The following is a 19,122-nucleotide window of genomic DNA, read 5'->3' as shown; positions in this document are numbered from 1 at the left end:
GTGGAGGGGGATGGACTTCTAAAAAAATCACAACAAATACAGTGATTTCAGCCTTTTATTTCACACAGTCCAACGAACTGGAGTTTTAAACTACTTAAATTTAGGAGTTTAAAACCACTTAAAAGAGATGTTACATAAACAGCTTCCGGGGAGAACAAAGTCCATTTGGTTTAATTTAGTCCAAAAATAAAATAATTTTAAATATTAAAACAAAAAGAAAGATCTTGTAAGTTAAGAACTATTGAAAACAACTCACAGCAGTCACAAAGATTGTTTTTGAGGCAGAGACAGTAGAGTCTGGTCAATAATATGTTAAATTTCATTAGCTGGCACAAGGGACTGAAAGCAGGGTGTTCAGGCTGCCCACCCTCCCCTCCCTGACTGTCCCAGCCAGACACCTGCCAGCTTTTCCTGCTCCCTTCCCTCTCTGCTGTCGCTGAGATCAGCCCCAGCATCCATGCAGGGATCAGCCAGGGATCCCAAATACCCCCTGAGCCCTGTCCATGGCAGCATGGCCAGAGGGTGGCTGTGCCCCCTTGCCTGCCCCTCAGCAGGATGGGTATTCCTTGAGTCTCCAGATGATCCTGCTCCCAAAAAGGGAGATCACTGTAGTGGAAAGATGACCCAAATATGCTCAGCAGCAACTATTGGTTGATGAAAGCAGCTTGAGGGTGGGAGGTGTGAGGAGGGAAGCACATGGATGGTTCAGCAGGGACAGGAGTTCTGCTTCCAAATACCTTCAAGGGAGCAATATCAGGGAAGGAAGGGAATTGCTTTCATTTTCTTGTAGTAGTAAACCCCAGCATTAGTTCCATAAAACCGAATTCAGCCCAGGCAGTTGGAAAACTGGCTCTATGGTGAGCAATTGGGTGCTAGAGACAGGTTCCCACTGTGGAGCACTGAGGGGGGTTAAAATGCTGTGTGAGGGATCTCAAATAGCTTAGAGCCAGGCAGGGGTCTTGGCAATGCCTGCCAGAGGGCATCAGAGATTTGTAGTGGTTCATCCTTTCAAATCACATTTGGAAAACACAACCAAAGTCCAGTGCTCAAACACTTCTTTGTGGCTTTTCCACATAAGCAATTGCAGACATTGCCAGGAGAGTTTTGTACAGATGTTGCAGGGGTTGGACTAGGAAATAAGCAGGTGTTTGAGATGCTTTCCTCTCTATTAAAATGTGGTGCGTGCTCTGAAAATAAAAAAATCCTGGTGAAATAGGACTACAGCTGCTTTTAGGTGGGATCTGTCTGGACATGAAAGGTGGAAAGAGGGAGAAGAGGACAACCAGGAGTCCCATCTGTGGGAGGATTGGGTTTGTCTAGTGCTTGCAGACAGCCAAAACCCCGGCTTCAGACTTTGCTGAGAACTGAGGTGTGGTATAGGAAGACTTGGCCTGTCTCAAGAACTAACAGGAATATTACAGTTGTCATTTCCACACCAACACCTCTCCCAGCTTCTTTGCATTCTTCCTGAGAACCAAGTAGCCTGTTTGGAGGTTTTGCAATAGCTCTGTGTCTGTCCACAGGAGCATGATTGCAGTTCCTGCCCAGTTTTGTGTGGCCCCTGGAACAATCTTCAGCTCCCTGGCTCTGGTCCCACGTGCTGTTCAGCCAGACATCCCCTGCTCCTTCAAACAGCCCAGATTTCCTTGGTTTCTGGGCTGGTTCCTAGCCCCTGCTGCCCTCTCAGCTGCTGCAGCTGTACCAGCAGTGTCCCAAAGCCCCTCTCCTGGGTGTGTCTGTGCAAGCTGCAGTTGTGCCCCTTCTTTTTACCCAGCTGCACCTCAGAGGCATCTGAAGCTTTAAATAGCTGGTGGCCAGCACTGGGTGCTCACAGCCAGTTCCCCCTGCCTCAGTTTCAGTTCCACGTGTGAGCTGCTTTCCTACAACCCTTTGGAGGCCCTTCAAGGTGACAGGTACCATTCCCAGAGCGTTTCCCCACCTCTCCCTCCTGCCTGTCCCCTGCTGTGGCCACAGCTCCCACCAGCCTGCTCCTGGCAGCAGCAGCACAGGGAGAGTGGGCAGCTCTGGGGGTGCACGAAGGGGGAAGGACCACAGAGGCAGCAGCAATGGGCCTGCAGATGTGTGGTTCTCACTTCATCTTTCTGCTCAGGTCCTGCAGAGTCCCTCCTGCTGCTGCGGAGGGTCAGCTTGCAGTGCAGTGTGCCCCTGCAGCTCCCAGCCCCAGTTAAAGCCTGGCAGTGTGTGGGTGACAGCAGAAGCTAAAAAAGTGCTAAATCCAGCAGAGGCAAGGCCTAGGGGTGATGCAGTCCTGGCTGTGTTTTCTGTGGGGGAAACCCATTTTTGTGTGAGCCAAATGCAAAAACAAGAGCATTTCTGAGAGCACAGAGGGTGGGGCTGCCTTTTAGCTTCCTAGCCTCTCTGAACATGTTGTAATCCAAGCTGCTTTCTGGAAATATCACTGTAAGGCCAGGAAGAGAGGAGGGGAGCTGGGAAATGTGTTCCTAGCTCACCAGTTAGCTATTCCTTCTGTGCCAGCTGCCTCATTTGTGAAATGGAACCAATTCCCTGCCTAGCTGTGATGGTTATTTGCTGTATTTTCTGGTGCAATAGCCATGGTCCCTGGGCCAGCAGCTGCTGCAAAGCAAGTCTGCATAAGAGACATCATCTATTTGGAGAGGCAAAGCATGAGGTGGGACAAGGGGCAGGAAAACAGCCAGAGCTGGGCAGGTGCACAGGTGGGTGAGGGCAGGCTCTGGAGAGTCCCTCCCTCTGCTGGGGCTGGGTGAGACCACAGAGCCAGTCCCTGCTCTGAAGCAGTCCCACTCTCTGGTTCATGCCTGAAAAATGCTAAGAACATGTAAAAGTGCTAAGTGCTGTAAATTATTACTGAGAATAGACTGTCCTGGGATGTTTGGGGTCATTAAAACCTCCCCACTGGAGTGCTACATAACCCCTGCTTTGGTCTGGCTGGGCACGGGTTGGTGTTTTTATTTCTTTCCTCCCCACTTTGTGCCCAGCCAGGCAAAACCGTGGAGCATTTCCCAGCCCAACAGGGACATCAGTGGGATCCCTGCAGCAGGGAGAATGCTGCTGTGCCCTGGGTCTTGCTGGCAGCATTGCTCCCCAGTGTACAGCCAAGTTCTGCTCACCCTCAAGGTGCCCCATGCCCCTTCAAAAGCCCTCCCTCCCCTCGGCTGCCTGACCATGTCTCAGGGCATCTGTTCTTCCACTCCTCCTCAGCTACATCCATAACTATCCAATGATTCAAAATGAATAAGACACTTGAGATGCCACAGGAGCAGGAGCTGCTGATGGAGAGAGCCAGGGAAAGGGCTAAATTCCCAGGTTAATGATGAATCACTCTGGGAGTGGAGTCATTGATTTGTAATCATTGCCTGGCTCCCAGATAGAATAGCCATGAATTCCTCTGACCAGCAACCGAGACAAGGTGCTTTGGGCTGTTCCCAGCACACCTGCAAAAGCTCAAATCCTGCTCACAATAGCAGGGGGGCTCAGAGCTCCAGGAGCCAAAGAGCTCCATCAGCATCTGCCCTCTAAGGAGAGGGGCTCAGCAGTCAGCACACTGTCACTGCTGCTGCTGGAGCTCAGCATGCAGATAAATAAGAGAAACTGCATCATTTCCTTCCAGCCTTCCACAGGTGCCCAATTCCCTGCTGCTGTCACCCCACCCTGCAGGCCTGGGAAGGGGAAGCACAAAACCAAGTGAGCTGGTGAGTGTTAACACCCCACTGCTCTGGGGACAAACAGCAGCCTGCCAAGGGCTCCCAGGGCACGAGCTGAGAGCTTTGGGTGTTTGGGAAAGGGGCTCAGTGCCATCCAAGGCAGGTCCCAAGCTGACACCAAGCCTTCTGTGCAAAGATTCCCAGACCCTCAAGTCTATTATTTGTATTCTTGTATTCTCTTCCTCTCCTACCCACAGGGACAAAAAGGAGAGCAGACTAGGTGACCAAAACATCCTGGATTAGTAAGTGTACTTGACTCTCTCTCTGGGGAATGACTTTAGGGAGGGTGAAGCCCAGTGCTACCATAGGAAGTGTTTTCTTGCTTTTTGTGTTAGTCATGTCAGGTTTCCTGCCCAACCTATGGTGTCTGTCCATCCCTAGGCTGTGCTGGGGGATGGATACACACGGGTTAGAGTGCTTTTGGAAGGATTCACCCTAGCATAAAAGCAGGCAAAATTCCTGTTCCTAGGAGCTATATTCCATATAAACATCCTCCCCACTCCCAGCCTCCTACTCCTCCCACCCAACTTCCCCAAACAGAACCAAAAGCCAACCGTGTCTCTGTCCTTATCCCTCCACCTCTGTCCCTGGGGTCCATCACAGAGGATCTGAGTTCATCTGTGGTCACTCTGCAGCTGTGAGCATCCCCCTGACCTCTGCCAGGACATCCTGTCTCTGCATGTCAGCCATCCCCTCATCTCCCTGCCTCCCATTTCTCTGTGTCTGCATCACCCACAGGGCTCCACCATCACACACACCTCAGACACAATCAGTAAAATGTGCAAGGCCTTGCAGGGACACTGAACCATGTTTCTCTCTCTCTCTCTCTGACCCCAGCCTCTCATGGAAGTCTCATCAGAAGAGACATTTTACATTGCATCCCAGAGCTATCTTATACTCTAAGGCTTCAGAAATATTTTGGAAGAGAGGATAGCAAGGCCTGGGGAGCAGATCAGCAGATACACTGACCTTCAGCTGCTCAGGAGTCACCCCATTTTGCATGGTTTCTTTTACTCCTGTGCATGAGACAAGCAAGTCAGCATTTAGAACGGGTTTATACTAAAAAATTAACAGTAGTGAGGAGCATTTGAGTTAAAACATGACTGGCCAAAAGTGCCTGTGTTGTAGCCAAGCTTCATCCTGCCTAGGCAAACATCCAAACTTTATTAAAGCCTTGAGATGTCAAAACAAGGCTTCTGCACAGTTCCCTTTAGAGGTACCTCCATGCACCATGCTGCAAATGCAGACACTGGCTTCCAGCCAGTCAGCACTAGCAGCCCAGCCAGCAAAACCTCATTCCCCCAAGCTCCTTAGGCAGGGCTGTGCTCTGCAGGGATTTGTGTTGCTCTCAGCTGTGGCAACACCTGAGCAACAGAGTTTAAAGCAAGGTGAAGGGTGCTCATCCCAGCAGGGTACACCCTAAACAGCAGAGCCCAGCCACTTGTGATGGTCACAGACAAAGCTCAGGGCATTTCTGGCATGCCTAGACTTGTTCATCCTGTTCTTCAGAGGCATTTCAGCCCAGCCCAACACACTCCTGTCCCCTCCCAGCCTTACCCTGCAGGTAGTGATTGGTACAATCTCACCTTTGGTTAAATCCCTGCATCTCCCTGAGAGATGCTCTTCCCCTAAAGCACTGCAGCACTGCCTGCCTCATCACAGCCAGCAGCCAAGTCCCCAGGGCACCCACCCTAACAGGGGGACAAAGGCATGGAGCACACAGCCAGGGCCACTTTTACAAGACCTTCAGCAATAAGCTGCAAATGAGATCACTGAACTCACAAAGTTCAGGCACAGACTGAGACTTTAGGGAGGCTTGTGGGGTCTTTGACCCAAACAGCCCATGTCTTTTGGTAGCCATGAGAATGCAGCTACTTTTCAGCCTACCCTAGGGGCTGAAACAAAGAGTTCAAGTCCACCTTGTTTTAGTGTTAGTGAGCAAACCTTGTCTCTTGACACTGCCAGCTCTGAGAGTGGCTCTGTGCTGTTCCCAGCTGTGGGAGCCAGCTCAGCTGCAGGGCCCAGCCCACCCTGGCACCCCAGTGCACAGCCAGCACAGCCCTTCAGAGTGGCTGTTGGGGAGCCATTATTCACAGAATTCACAGAATGACCAGGTTGGAAGAGACCTCAAAGATCATTGAGTCCAACCCAGCCCAAACACCTCAACCTGGCACCCAGTGCCACATCCAGGCTTTGTTAAACACATCCAGGGATGGTGACTCCACCACCTCCCCAGGCAGCCATTCCAGAGCTTTATCACTCTTTCTGTGAAAAACTTTTTCTTAATATCCAACCTGTATTTCCCTTGGTGCAGCTTGAGGCTGTGTGCTCTGGTTCTGTCAGTTCCTGGAGAAAGAGCCCAACCCCACCTGACTCCAACCACCTTTCAGGGAGCTGTAGAGAGTGATAAGGTCACCTCTGAGTCTCCTTTTCTCCAGGCTCACCATCTGCCTGACATTCCACTTTCCCATGGCCTCCTTCAGTTGGAGATTTTGGTGTGTGGCACAAGGGTGCAGGAATGCTGCTGCCCATTCCTGCTTCGAATTATAATCTGGGAGAGCTTCTTCCTTTCTGTTCTGCCTGACCAATATGTCCTCTGCAGACACAGGGTCACTCTTTCCTGCTGTGGTTTCACACTGCCAGTCAAAACTACAGGCACCATCAGGGATGTAGGCATAAATCAGGGTGTGACCTGTGAGGGCTGGCTCCATGGGGGAAGGTGAGCCTGGAGCTGGGGGTGGCAGAAGGCAGGGGTGGGGCAGTGACAGAGGTGCAGGCACACAGTCCCCAGGCAAGAAGAGCAGAGCAGATCTGGGGATGGCAGCCAGGCTCAGGCACAGCCCAGTGACTGCCAGGCCAGCCCACGGTGACGAGACAGACCCAAGGTCAGCTCAGGGACTGAAGTCCACAGGCCAAGGTCCACACAAACAGGGTCCATGGCACAGCTGTAGGGGCAAGGCAGCCCAGCTGGGGAGCAAGGGCAAGACCTCAGCCAGGGAGCAGCCTGACAGGCCCTTACCAGGGCTTTTTACAGAGCTTTCCTGCAGAGCTCTCTTGGACACCAGGCATTTGTGGGATTATCTAAGCCAGCCCTGAACCCAGGCAGTCAAGCCCCCAGGGGATGATCTCAGAGCCCTGGCAGCAGCTACCATGCTGTGTGAGCCTTCAGAAGGCAGGTGGAGATGCAAGGGATGAATATAATCTGCTGCCAATCCCCAGGCTGAGGCACCACAGCTCCTCAAATGCTGATGGAAACAGCAGTGGGCATTTTAAAGTGAAAGGTCTTTAGCAGACAACCCTCTGCCTTCTGCAGCAGGGAATTTCTCCACTTCTATAATGATAACATGGAAAGAATGTGGAAATTTGCTGTTAAGAAAGGGAGCAAATAGTGACATTGTAAACTGCTTAAAAATAGCTGTTTTAACAAAGTTGTGAAACTGAGCTGGGGACAGAAGTCAGTGCAGTGCACAGGAGGGAGCACTGTCTCAGAGATAATATGTGTGTACTCAGACCTTCTTAAGCTAAAACAATATTCAGATTTTCACTCTGAAGAGGGAGAACTATCAGCCAAACCAAGCTTCTAACTGACCAGTGGTTCTGGTATTTTCTGTTTGTTCACCCTGCTATGAGTTGACCTGAACCAGATCCTGTCTGCTTCTCTTTCAGGTGTTCCAAACCCACTTCTGGGAGACAGCAGGAAAGATGAAACACTCAGCATCCTCACCAATCCCTGAGGAGGAGAGATGGCTAACAGCAACCAGCACCTTTTCTGGACCAAGATGATGATATTTCAAGGTACAAAAGTGTGCTAGGCTCACATTTTAGCCTAAATAGCTGTAATTCACACCATGGGATGGGGGCCAAAGAGAATTCACTGAGGCAGTCAGGCTCTCCAGCAGCCTGGCAGCTCCTTGGTCCACAGTGGAAATTAATCACTGAGCTCAGGGAAGCACATCTTAAATGAAAAAACCAAACAACACCAACTTTGCTGAGGCATCACCTTAAATGGAAAAATCAAACTATGCACATCCAGCCTGTTGGAATGACACTGTAATTAAAACTTAATGAAAAGTGCCATTTATCAATGAGCTTTATTAACCTTGTCTAAAACCATTTGGACAAATTAAAACTCCTCTTGGTCTTTTCCTGCCACACTCCTGCTAAAAGCGGCGAGTCACGAAACAAATCAATAATGCTGGCCACATTGGTTCTTTGTTCAGGGCAGGAGAAAGCCTTGCTGCTGGAAAGCTTCAGCTGGCATGGCTTCAGCCAGGGCGATGCTGCTCCTGGCCTGTGCCAGGGCCCCTGCTGGCAAGCCCCAGCAGAGATTGCCAGGGTACTTACACGGGCACATAAAGAATGCTCCCAGAAGCGCTGCGGGGACCAGCTGTCCCACCCCGGGGGACACTTCCAGGTTATTTGCATGAGCAGATATCAATCTATGCCCCAGAGAGCTCTGCCAAGGCCCCTGCTGGCACACAGCAGGGACTGGGCCAGGGTACTCACCCAGCACAAGGGCTGCCACACACCCTGTGTGTGCCCCTTGCAGGGTGCTTCTGGCACTGCCCCTCCTGGGATCAGAACCACACAGGGCCCTGCATCCCTGCTGGATCCCTTTCTGCTGTTCCTCAGCTCTGGAAAGCAGAAGCACTGCCAGACCCTGAGCTCTTCCCTCCCCTCACCCAGCTGTGTCTGTCCCTCTCCAGCCCCACGACAGCTGAGCAGCTCAGCACTGTGCCACCTGCTCCCCACCTCCAGCATATCCCCCTGCAAATCCCAGGCACAGCCTCCCCAGGGATGCTCAGAGCTTTGCCTCTAGTGCTTCACCCTCCTCCTGCAAGGCTCCAGCCCCACTCAAGCTGTGTGCAGTGGCCAGGAAAGAAGTGGAAGCCTTGGAAGGAACTAAATCCACCTGGCTGAGGCAGGCTCACACGGGTTGTTTGCCTTGCTTAGGCTGCAACCCTCGTGCTTGCCCTGGGGTCCTGCTGTGCCTGGGGCTGCTCTTCTCCCTCCTTCACTCCTCTGCTGTGCTTGGCAGCACTTGTGTGGAAACTACTGAGAGTGTGGATGTGGGGGAGTAACTCCAGTGGTTCTCACACAATCAAGCTGCCACCAGGCTGGGCCCTTTTTGGGTGCTGATAAACCCTTATTCTCTGTTCCAGCCCAGGGGAATTGTGTCACTGGGCCAGCAGCCCTTCAGCAGCTGCAGGTGGTACGTGCACAGTGCAGGGGTGTTCAAACAGGTAAAGCACTTTTAGAGAGAAAACATTTAGGAGCTTTCTCTTTGGAAGTGCCACTGCTGCAGCAGAGCCAGTGAAATCAACCTCTGGGAGAAATTAATAAAAGGAAAGTTTGCCTTTCTGCTTCCCACCTAGGTAGTTAAGCTGTGGAACTTGCTGGCCCAAGACATTTGTTTAAGGCAAAGGATTTTTTTTGCACCTTTTCATAAGTGCCCCACACAAGCCCTTATAGGGGTCAGGGCTCAGTGGACACCACCCATCCAACCTTGCATTGCCCTTAGGACTGGTCAGGATTACAGGGGGCATATTTGATGCTCAGCAGTTTAAACAAAATAGAAAAACTGATTTGATAAGACTAACTCTTGCTCTCCTCTAGATCTTTGTTTTTGCATCATGGGCAGGGACACAAAAATCTTCTGTAGGTATGAGCAGGAGAGAGAGCATCCCTACTGATGAAACACTTCCCACACTCCACCGGGAAAGGATGAATTCAGCTTTGGCAGACAGAGCTTGCATCACTAGCAGCCTTTGTTACTTTAATTATAGCTTTTAATATTGCCTATAAAAATGTTTGAGACCTGCTGAACTCTTTTCTGAATCCTGCTGAGACCCCTGGGCTCCATCACACATGGCAGAAGCACATTCCATAGGTAAATGTGCACAGTGTGAAAAGGGACTGCCTCCAATTGCCCTCATATGATTTCTAATGTAATTGAATATCTCTGGTTTTCACACAATGAAACCCAGAGATGAGTTCCCAGTGAATCTTTTTGAGCTGCTCATTCTTTCATGGAGCTTTATCAAGCTGCAACCACAATGACTTTTACCCAACTCTGTCTGGGGACTCTGCTTTTGTTTTTACTGTGGGTTCTGCTTCCTATTTGCATTTATAATTATAAATAAGTACTCTGTCTAGTGTCAAAAATAAGTTCTTGATGCTCTTACCTTTCCTGCACTTTGGGTTTGTCAGTTTTCTTGCAATAGCAATGCCAGTGTAGGAGATTGATCTGAAGTGTTAGTGAGCAACATTTGCCATGTTGATAAGTGCATATGAAGAGAAAAACCCCACTAAAGCCCCAGGCCTCCTGTTTAGTTTGCAGGGTTGCAGAACATAAAAATCCCTCCCTGTTTAATAAATTGAGCCAATGTAGTCCAGAGCAACTAAGAGACAGATGTGGAACCCTATGATGCCAGCACTACAGACTCCCTTTTCAAGCTAGAACAATACTTTAAAATGAACAATTCATTACTCAGATCTGTGAAAAGCAAATGAAGCTCAGCCTTTCCTAACCTTGACATTTTCCAGACTACTGGCCAAATCCATGGGTAGAACATTTCATGTTGGTAAAATAGAGGAAATAAGGCAAGAACTGTTTTCCTGCTGTCAGTCATGGTTTAAAATATAATAGGATAAAAGCTTTATTTTGTTTTAAGTGTTCGAGTCACCAAAGGAAGCAAATGCACATCTTGATTTTATACAGAACTTGCTCTGTAGGATGGCATTGTCTTTAAAGGTGGTTGAGCTTCCTGCTTTCTCCCTCTGTTTGAGGTGGGTTTTTTTAAAACAGTAGTTTCAAGGAATTTGTTTGCACTAATTCACTCTTCACAAACATTAAAGCCTTTCATTTATCTCTGAGATCCTTTGTCAAAGTTGTCTGGCTGTGAAGAGCATAAGAGTTTGCTTCTAACAGGAAAAAAGGTGTGCAGTTGTCTTGTCTGTGTGTCTCTGCAGGAAATGAGCCCAAGAATTGAACTGTGGCCTGGGTCAGTGTTTTGTGTTCCCTTGAGTGCAAGGCTTCTCCATTAAAGATTTTTCCCTTTCTTCTAACATGGTTTGTTAGCTTTCTAAAAGGAGACCTAAGGATGTGACTTAACCTTGCAGAAGGAAGGAAACCTCAAATTCAGGCTCTTCTCTCATTCTCAACTTAACAGCAAATCTTTGCAGAGGGTCCAGTATTCTTGCTAAGTCAATGCAGATTTTTTTTTTACTGTGCATGGAAAATAGGGAACGCTTGGCTATGTGTGAGTGTCCCTTGCTTTATGGAAAAGACATTTGCTTAATGACATCTTGCTTGTAAGTAAAACACAACAGCAACCTACATGATTTCAATCATTTCAGTCCAAAGGAATATAAAATCCCCTTCTTCCCTCCCCACCTTTCTTAGGATGTGGGACAAAATCCTTGTTGATACACAGCGGAGGATTGGTCCCAATGGCAGGTAGCTGCTAAGGACTTCTGGGGGTGCTGGCTCTGGCCCTGGGATTGGGGTCCCCTGGGATGGAATGTAGGGCTCCCCATGTCCCAGTCTGGCCCCAACACCCTCCCTGCCCCCTCATGGGATGGAAGAAGGTTTGGGGGGCTGGGGGTGGCAATGCCCTGGGCTGGAAGTTTTGGCCAGTGCCCAGAAGGGGGCTATGGATGGCAGTGAGACTTGTGCAAGGTGATCAGCAGGACAGAACTCCTCTTCTCTAAGGAACTACTAAACTGGGATTATTCAGCCTGGAGAAGGCTCTAGGGAGAAGTTATTGTGGCCTTTTAGTACTGAAATAGGTTTTTATAAGAAAGATAAAGATAGAACACATTTTTACTGGGGTATGTTGTGATGGGACAAGCAGTACTGGTTTTAAACTAAGACTAAATTTAGACTAGATAGTAAGGAACAAGTTTTTTTATGGTGAGGGTGGTGAAGCACTGGAACAGGTTGCACATGGAAGTTGTTGATTCCCCATCCCTGGAAACTTCAGGGTCAGGTTGGATTAGACTCTGAGCAGTATGATGTAGCTGAAGGTCTCCCTTGTCATTGCAGGGCAGCTGGAGCTGAAAAACCTTTAAAGGCCCCTCCCAACACAAACCTTTCTGTGGCTGTGTGACACACTCCCCTTCAGAGGGCTGGCTGGCCCAGAATGTCTTTCTGATATGGCTTATCTCTGCTGAATGACACCACAAAGTCCCAGAGTATGAGGCACTGTGCATCTCCATTTCTAATAGAGCCTAAAACTGGCCACGGTAAAGGCTTTATGGCTCTGAGTGTTCCCTGTCCTGATGCAGTCCCCAAAGACACAAACCAGAGGAAGGCTGAGTGAAAGCAAAGTGCAACCATTAGTAAGTTCATTCACCAGAAGGCTGTTTGCATGTCCTATTGCAATTGCTGCTCCACTTAGCCACTGCAGGCTGTTTGGGCTGCCAGGGTCTGCTCACTGCCATAACTTAACACCCTCTTTGCTGTGTGTTTGGTCCCTGCCCTGCCCAGTTCTGCCTGTTATGTGACATTTTCTGCCAAGCAGCGTTAGTGCATTAGCCACTTTTCAAATGATTGCTTCCCCATTGGGCAGGGTCTCTTCAGACAGGAGGATGGAGACCACGAGCCTCTCAGCTCCAAAGAGATTTTTCCCCTCTCCAGTTAGTGGTATTCCCTGAGCCCTGCTGATGAAAGACACAGATGTGTCTGCAGAGGAGGAGCTCTCAGTGCCTGCCTCATTCCCCAGAGCCCTCTTCAACCAGTTTGATGTCTAAGTGGAAGGGAAGAAAATAAGCTGACAGTGGGGTTACCACCCAGATGATTTTCTGAATTGATTAGCTGCTTTTTCACAGGTCTCAGAGCCGCACAAACAGCCACCTCCTTGGATCTCCCCAGCTAAGTAATGACCTGGGCTAGGAGAGCCCTAGAGAAAGACCAGCCATAATGATGTGCTGCTTCCTGTGAAAGAAACAAAGAAAAAGCCAGGGGAAAACAACACGAAGGGAACTCAGTAACAGCTAGAAAGAGGCAAGGGAAATGCAGCTTGCAAGAGAGGTGAAAAAGAAACACCTTTCAGCAGTGGCTGAAATTTGTAGGTGAAGGGCTGGGCAGGCAAGGAAAAGACAGCTCAGACCACAACTTTTTGAGGTCAAGCCTCTGAGCACAGGGCAGGCTCCTCAGCAGCTGAAGGCCTTCTTTGGGTGTGTTGTGATAGAGGTGATGTTGTAATAAAACCCAGATCCCTTTGAGCTGTCATGTTCTGGCCAGCCCACTGCCACATGTGGGACAGCCAGAGCAGCCTTAGAGCTCTGGCCACTACCTCCCTGACAAGCACCACCTCCTGCCCTGCACCCCAAACCTTCCCTGACCAGCACCACCTCCTGCCCTGCACCCCAAACCTTCCTGACAAGCATCACCCCTGCAGCCCAAACCTTCCTTGACCAGCATCACCCCCTGCCCTGCACCCCAAACCTTCCCTGACCAGCATCACCGCCTGCCCTGGGCTCCTGCACCCCAAACCTTCCCTGGCAGGCGATTTCAGCCCCGCTGGGCACGGTCCGTGCTGCAGAACCTCCCACCAGCGCTGCCCTCCATTCCCAGGCTGTTGCCGGGTGGGAACTGCAGGCAGCAGCGCTGGCTCTCGGTTGTCAGTCCGTCTGTCTGTCTGTCTGTCCGCGGTCTTGTGCCCCAATGGCAAAACCCTCTGGGATGTGCAAACGGGAGGGGCCAGGGCAGGGCAGGAGTGCCCAGCCCAGCAGCTGTAATTGCTCCGTTTCTCCCAACATTCCTGCTGGGGAAGGCTCTCCTTCAGCATCCTCGGGCAGCACCACTGAGAGGAATGAACTTAATAAGGAACCAAACACTTATTCCTGATTAAGATGCATCACGGGTGGGGAGGGAGGCTGAAGCCCCTGCAGAGCACTTTGGGGTCCATAAGTGTCCCCCAGAATGGCCCTGGGCAGAGTGCAGGCTGTGCCACGCTCTGCTGAGGTGGGTGAGTTGTGCAAGTGGGGGGGAGGCTTGGGCTGGCCTTTGAAGGATTTAGATCACACATTGAAAATCTGTCTTTGAATGGGAACAAATGGTCCAGCCTTCCTTATCTTTTACTCCTGCCTCCTTCTCGTACCACGGAATAATACAGATTAGAAGAGTGCTGTGGAGCCTCCTCCCTCTGCTCTTTCCCATCTGTGCTGTGCTATCCTGACAGAGGTTTTTACCTTGACCACAAGGAAGGAAAAAAAACCCAACAAAACAAAAACAAAACAAAAAAACAAACACCAAAAAAACCCAAACCCCAAACAAAGCAAACAAACAAACAAAAAAAAAACCCAAAAAACAAACAAAAAAACCAACAAAAAAACAAAACCAAAAACCCAAAAAAAACAAACAAAAAACCCAAAAAACCAAACCCCAAACAAAAAAACAAAAAAAAACCCCAAAAAACAAAAAAAAAAAACAACCCCAAAACCTAAACACAAAAAACAAACAAACAAAAAAAAAAAATCCCAAAGAAACAAAGCTAGAAATAAACCCTACAGCCCCTATATTTCCTCTGCAAGTGCCCCAGCCCAGAACTGCAGCCTGCTGCTCTCAGTGCCTCTAATTAGCTAAGCAAGGCAGGCACTCATTATTCCCACCTGGGTCACTCTGCAGCTGGGAAAGGGAGCCTTAACCCCCACATGGCTCCAGGATAAATAGGTGAGAGGTGGATTTGTGCCCTGTGCCAGCCCCTGCTGGCAGCAGGGCCCTGGGTGCCTTTGGGTGGTGGCGCTGGCAGGGATGTCCTGCAGGGAGGGTGGATGTGCTGGCACTGCTGCTCTGCAGAGACTGGAGGTGCTCTCAGCTCAGATTTGGAGAGGCACTTTGGGAGGGGCAGATATTTGTCCCAGCACTGCAATTTTAGCTGTTCTCGTGCTGTGAGTGCCTTGCTGGTGTGGCTCTGAGGGCAGATCTCTGTGGGGAGACAGGGAGGCTCTGGCACTGTATGGCTGCACTGACAGAGTTTGGCTTGACACTGATCTGCTGTTTCATAGCCATAACTTCAGAAACAGCTAAGCAAATGCATCTGCCAGCTTAATTTTAAAAATTAGATGTGGTTTTTTTGCTAAAGGTATGGCATAAGGCATAAGTGAACACCAGAACTATTCCCTGTGCTATCACACAACTATTTCTGTCCTTCCAGATCAAGTTTTTCTCAGATCAGCTGTTTTATTCAGCTGTGGTTGTGCATCAAACCCCAGTGTAGAGCCCAAGGTGATGGGTAAAACACATACATGTGGAACAAATCAATCTCAGGCAGTTTGTAGACTTTAAGTAAAGACACTTACAAGCTGGATTCACCCAGAATGGGCAGGTGGAATAGGTTTTAGAACAGAAATAAGTGTTTGGTTCCTTACTACGTTCATTATTATTTTTAGGAAATTGGTACTAAACCATAAAAGGCACCTCCCTAGGAAAGGACAAGAGAAGGATGGGAGTATCTGCCCTGCCTGGAGACAGGAGCTGGTGAACAACACTGAGCATGGTGAGTCCTCAAAAACAAATCTGCCTCTGTGCTTCCCCCTCTGTTGCAAACAAACAGCACAGCCAACAGCAGGAAAAGGATGGGGAGTACCTAAAATACTTCTTGACTCTGACCCTGCAGAATTCTGCCTTCCTCTGTGTCCCCACCCCCAGGTGGGAGGAAATTTGGAACTGTGGAGGCTGGCATGAAGGACACCCTGTGAGAACTGGGATTTTGAGGCAGAATGATCACTGATACTAACAGCACTAAAAAAACCCCAAAGGATACTATTTTTGCTATCTCTTTCCCTCCTGTATTTTTTTTCCTCAGCTGGATCAAAGGAATTAGTTTGGCTGGTTTCTCTTTTATTTCAAGTCGTCTTTGCTTTTCTTTCTGTTTGTTAATCTTCCCCAGAATGGTCTTCAAAGTTGGGGTTGGAAAGGCTGCAGGGGCATTTTGGTTGTCTGGTTGGTTTATAATTAATATCACTGTTGTAATGGTATCTGAATGTTTTGCTCAATGAATTTTTGCTTTCAACTGGATTTCTATGATGCTGCTTTAGACAAATGGTAACCCTCTCTCAGGGGAAAGGAAAAACAGCTGAACAAAGTATTTGCTTTGGAAAGATGAGGGTGGAGTTGTGATGGCTGTTCAGAAACTCTGAATTAGAAAGGGAACTGATAAATCCTGCACCATAGGTCTCCCACCCGAGGTGGGTGAGAGAGCACTTCTCTACCACATGCCTCTGTGCCCAAACACTACCAAGGAGATTTTAACCACCAGGACTGGCTAAAATCTATGTACAACATTGCTTCTGAGAAGATGGGATCCCTGAAAACTCCATCCCCTTCCCTCCCCAAATGCACATTTTCCCTGTGGAAACTGAGCTCTCCCCCCATGGAATCTAGGTAAGGTTGCACATTTTGTGTCACTGGTAGGAGCACAAACACTAGCTGGGTGTTTGTGGTGACAAGAGGTGGTGGGAGGATTTGCTGTTTGCCTGATGTGCTGGCTCTCTGATTGGAGTTCCTTAGCCCCCTCAGGCTCAGCTGTGGCTCACTGCCAGGATTTGATCATATTTTCAGGACAGGATGAATTATGTTTTATTGCTTCATATAACAGACCAGTATCATTTAGGATGGAAAAGACCTTTATGGTCATCAAGCCCAAGCATTACCCAGCACTGCCAAACCATGTCCCCAGTGCCACGTCTACATGTCTTAAATATCTCCAGTGCTGGTGACACAGCCACTTCCCTGGGCAGCCTGTTCCAGTGTTTGACAGCCCTTTTGGTGAAGAAATTTTTCCTAATATCCAATCTGAACCTCTTGAGGAACAACTTGAGGCCATTTCCTGTTGTTATATCATTTGTTACCTGGGAAAAGAGACCAACGCTCACCTTGCTACAGCTTCCTTTCTGGTAGTTGTGGAGGGTGATAAGGTCCTCACTGAGGCTCCTTTTCTCCAGACTGAATACCCTTAGCTACTCCTCATAAGGCCATTCTTTGTGGGAGGGAGGGGATGTGCCCTGTAATTTAGTGACCATTCATTCTAAATGAGAAGGTTAATAGCTTGGCCACTTCATATTTTAACCCTAAGCTTTTTCCCCTCTCTAATTGTAAAGCATAATAGGTTTTATTTCCATATGGCTGTTCCCTGTGGGGCTCTGTCTGGATGTATCAATCAAAGCCTTCCTGCCACATTTTGGGGCTTGGGGGCAGATTCTGCCCTCAGGAGAGCATGAAGTAGGATCACCCAGCTGCCAGCAGAGTCACCCCGTTTTTCCTGCACTGCTGGGAGCAGGCAAGGCAGAGGTGGCCACTCAGATAGCTGCAGCATGGTTGGGTGCTGAGGACTTTGCAAATGGGATTGTTGATCTGGGTGATTAACTTGGAGTGGCTGGGTGTTTCTGGTGCCATGGTCTAGCAGGGCAGGCAGTATCCTGGGGAATGGGGCACACAGACAGAGCTGCTGGCATTCATCCCTCTCCTCCCAGCAGGAAAATGAGGCTTAGGCATGAGGGTGAACCAGGAAACCCACACCTTGAAAGCTGTGAAGTGCAGAAGAAGGAATAAATCAGCTGGCGCTTCTCTTGCCAATTTCTCCTTTCTCCATTGCCTGTTTACTTGTATTTTCACTGGGTCACGGGTTTGAAACAAGCCAGTGCTTCCACAGGCACAGCCGTTCCACCACAGGCAGGTGGTTTGCAGCAGGATCCCCATCTTGAACTCAGGGAAAAGCAGAAGTGCACTGGCAGAGCTCTCTGGGGAGCTGGGAACAGGAACCTAGAGGTTCTTCTGGCCAACCCTGTGATGTGTTTATCAGATCTCTGTTCAGGAGCCTGCAGCATCCTTCCTGCCTAACTGTAGTGATATCCTGCTCACATGGGAACCTCTGGAGCTGAGCCTCAGGTGTTGGGTGAGAGCTGCTGAAAGTGGAGGAGTCAGTGGATGACAGGGGCACTAACAGTGCAAGCAGGTCTCTTCTTTCCACTTCTGCACTGCTGGTTTAAACTGGGCTGGTGACAGAGAGAGCTGACACACTGTCACTGTGTGGCTGTACCCAGCCCTGGGGAGGCACTGAGCTGGTTTTCTGAGCTGAGTATCAGGCTGAGGTACAGGGGTGTCCTTCTGGTGACTTGGAGGATGAAGGTGATACCTGCCAAGTGTAAAGCCATTTCCCAGCCCCCGTGGAAATGCAGTGGGAGGAGCAGCCCCTGCCTCCAGTTGCTGGAGAGGCTGGGGTGAGAAGGGGTGCAGGCAGCCCCCATCCCACTTTCAGCATCTCAGGTCTTTTCTAACAGCCCCTAGGTTCAAGACTGTGCTCCTGTGGGCATTCAGGCTCTCTTAACCCATGACAGAAAAAGCTGAGTATCTCAAAACTCCCCAGTTACAAGCAGGACTGCTTGGGAAAGGTCTGGAGATGACTCACTGGATTAATCACTAACTCTTTTATTTTGAGGCTGGGCACCCAAAATCCCTTCAGCCCATAAATCTGCCAGCCATCCCCCATTTCCAGCTGCTACAGTCACTTTCCTCCAAGTGACTTGACAAGTTTTGAAAGTCTTTCATGGACCTTGTTCTGTTTCCCTGACACTGGAACCAACATTGTGTCTAAACCAGTTTAAATTATGTTTATCCCAGATGAATTTATTTACACATACCAAATTAGGTAAACCAGTAATAGTGCAGCTTACCTGTTTCAAGAGCAACTACATTAGGAATCTGGAAATAAATAATTTTTGTTATATGTCAGGGAGATTTTTCTACAAGTAAGGCAGACCTCGCACTAAAGCCAATACTGGGAATGTCAACTCCCTGCCCTTGGTATTTACAGAGAAACTGGATTAAGTCACTCCACCTCATGTAGAATAATAATGTTTAGCATGTAAGTAGCATTTTACAATTTCACAGCAATAAACACAGAGATACCATGGTAATGAGAACTGACAAGGCACTAGCATTAACTAATTAAGTCTCACAACTTCCCTGAGGTATCTAAATATGACCATTCCCATTTCATAGATGAGGAAAATATACCTGAATTGATTTACTCACAGAGCAATTCAGTGAAAGAGCTGGGACCATGACTCAGTCCTGCTAATGTTTGGATGGCTGCTCAGCCCTCTGTGAGGCTCTGCCTTATTTCTAGACCTGTGCACCAGCACAGCTTGGTATCCCATCCTTAGCAAGATTTAGAGATCAATCACTTTCAATTTCTGCTGACTGCTGTGGAAGGAATGGGATTTGAATGTCCCTGTAGCCAAATGCAGCAGCAAAGTGTGGAGGTATTGGTGATGTTGGAAATGGATGCTGCTGAAGTCACAAGAAGTTAGCACTGGAGAGCTGCATTCCCCACAGGAGCAGCACAGCAGGAAAAGCAACTGGCAGGTGGGTGTCAAATGAAGCTTTGGAAAGGCTGAAACCACCACGGGC

The 19,122-nt window shown here is 49.0% G+C and overlaps 1 protein-coding gene across 1 annotated transcript in view; it reads left to right on the top strand.

Annotated features, from left to right (window-relative positions):
• The first annotated feature begins 3,654 nt into the window (after positions 1 to 3,654).
• CECR2 (CECR2 histone acetyl-lysine reader) overlaps positions 3,655 to 19,122 on the top strand; it is a 115,872-nt gene continuing 100,404 nt past the window's right edge. Inside the window, exons 1-4 of the mRNA XM_054631851.2 lie at positions 3,655 to 3,692; positions 3,902 to 3,946; positions 7,371 to 7,499; positions 15,102 to 15,208. The gene's annotated coding sequence lies outside the window, so the exon portion shown is untranslated. The remainder of the gene's footprint in view (positions 3,693 to 3,901; positions 3,947 to 7,370; positions 7,500 to 15,101; positions 15,209 to 19,122) is intronic.

Source organism: Agelaius phoeniceus, chromosome 5, assembly GCF_051311805.1.
Source record: "Agelaius phoeniceus isolate bAgePho1 chromosome 5, bAgePho1.hap1, whole genome shotgun sequence".
NCBI lineage: Eukaryota > Metazoa > Chordata > Aves > Passeriformes > Icteridae > Agelaius > Agelaius phoeniceus.
Note: the sequence above shows the minus strand (reverse complement) of the source record. Positions and strands in the feature narration are given on the sequence as shown.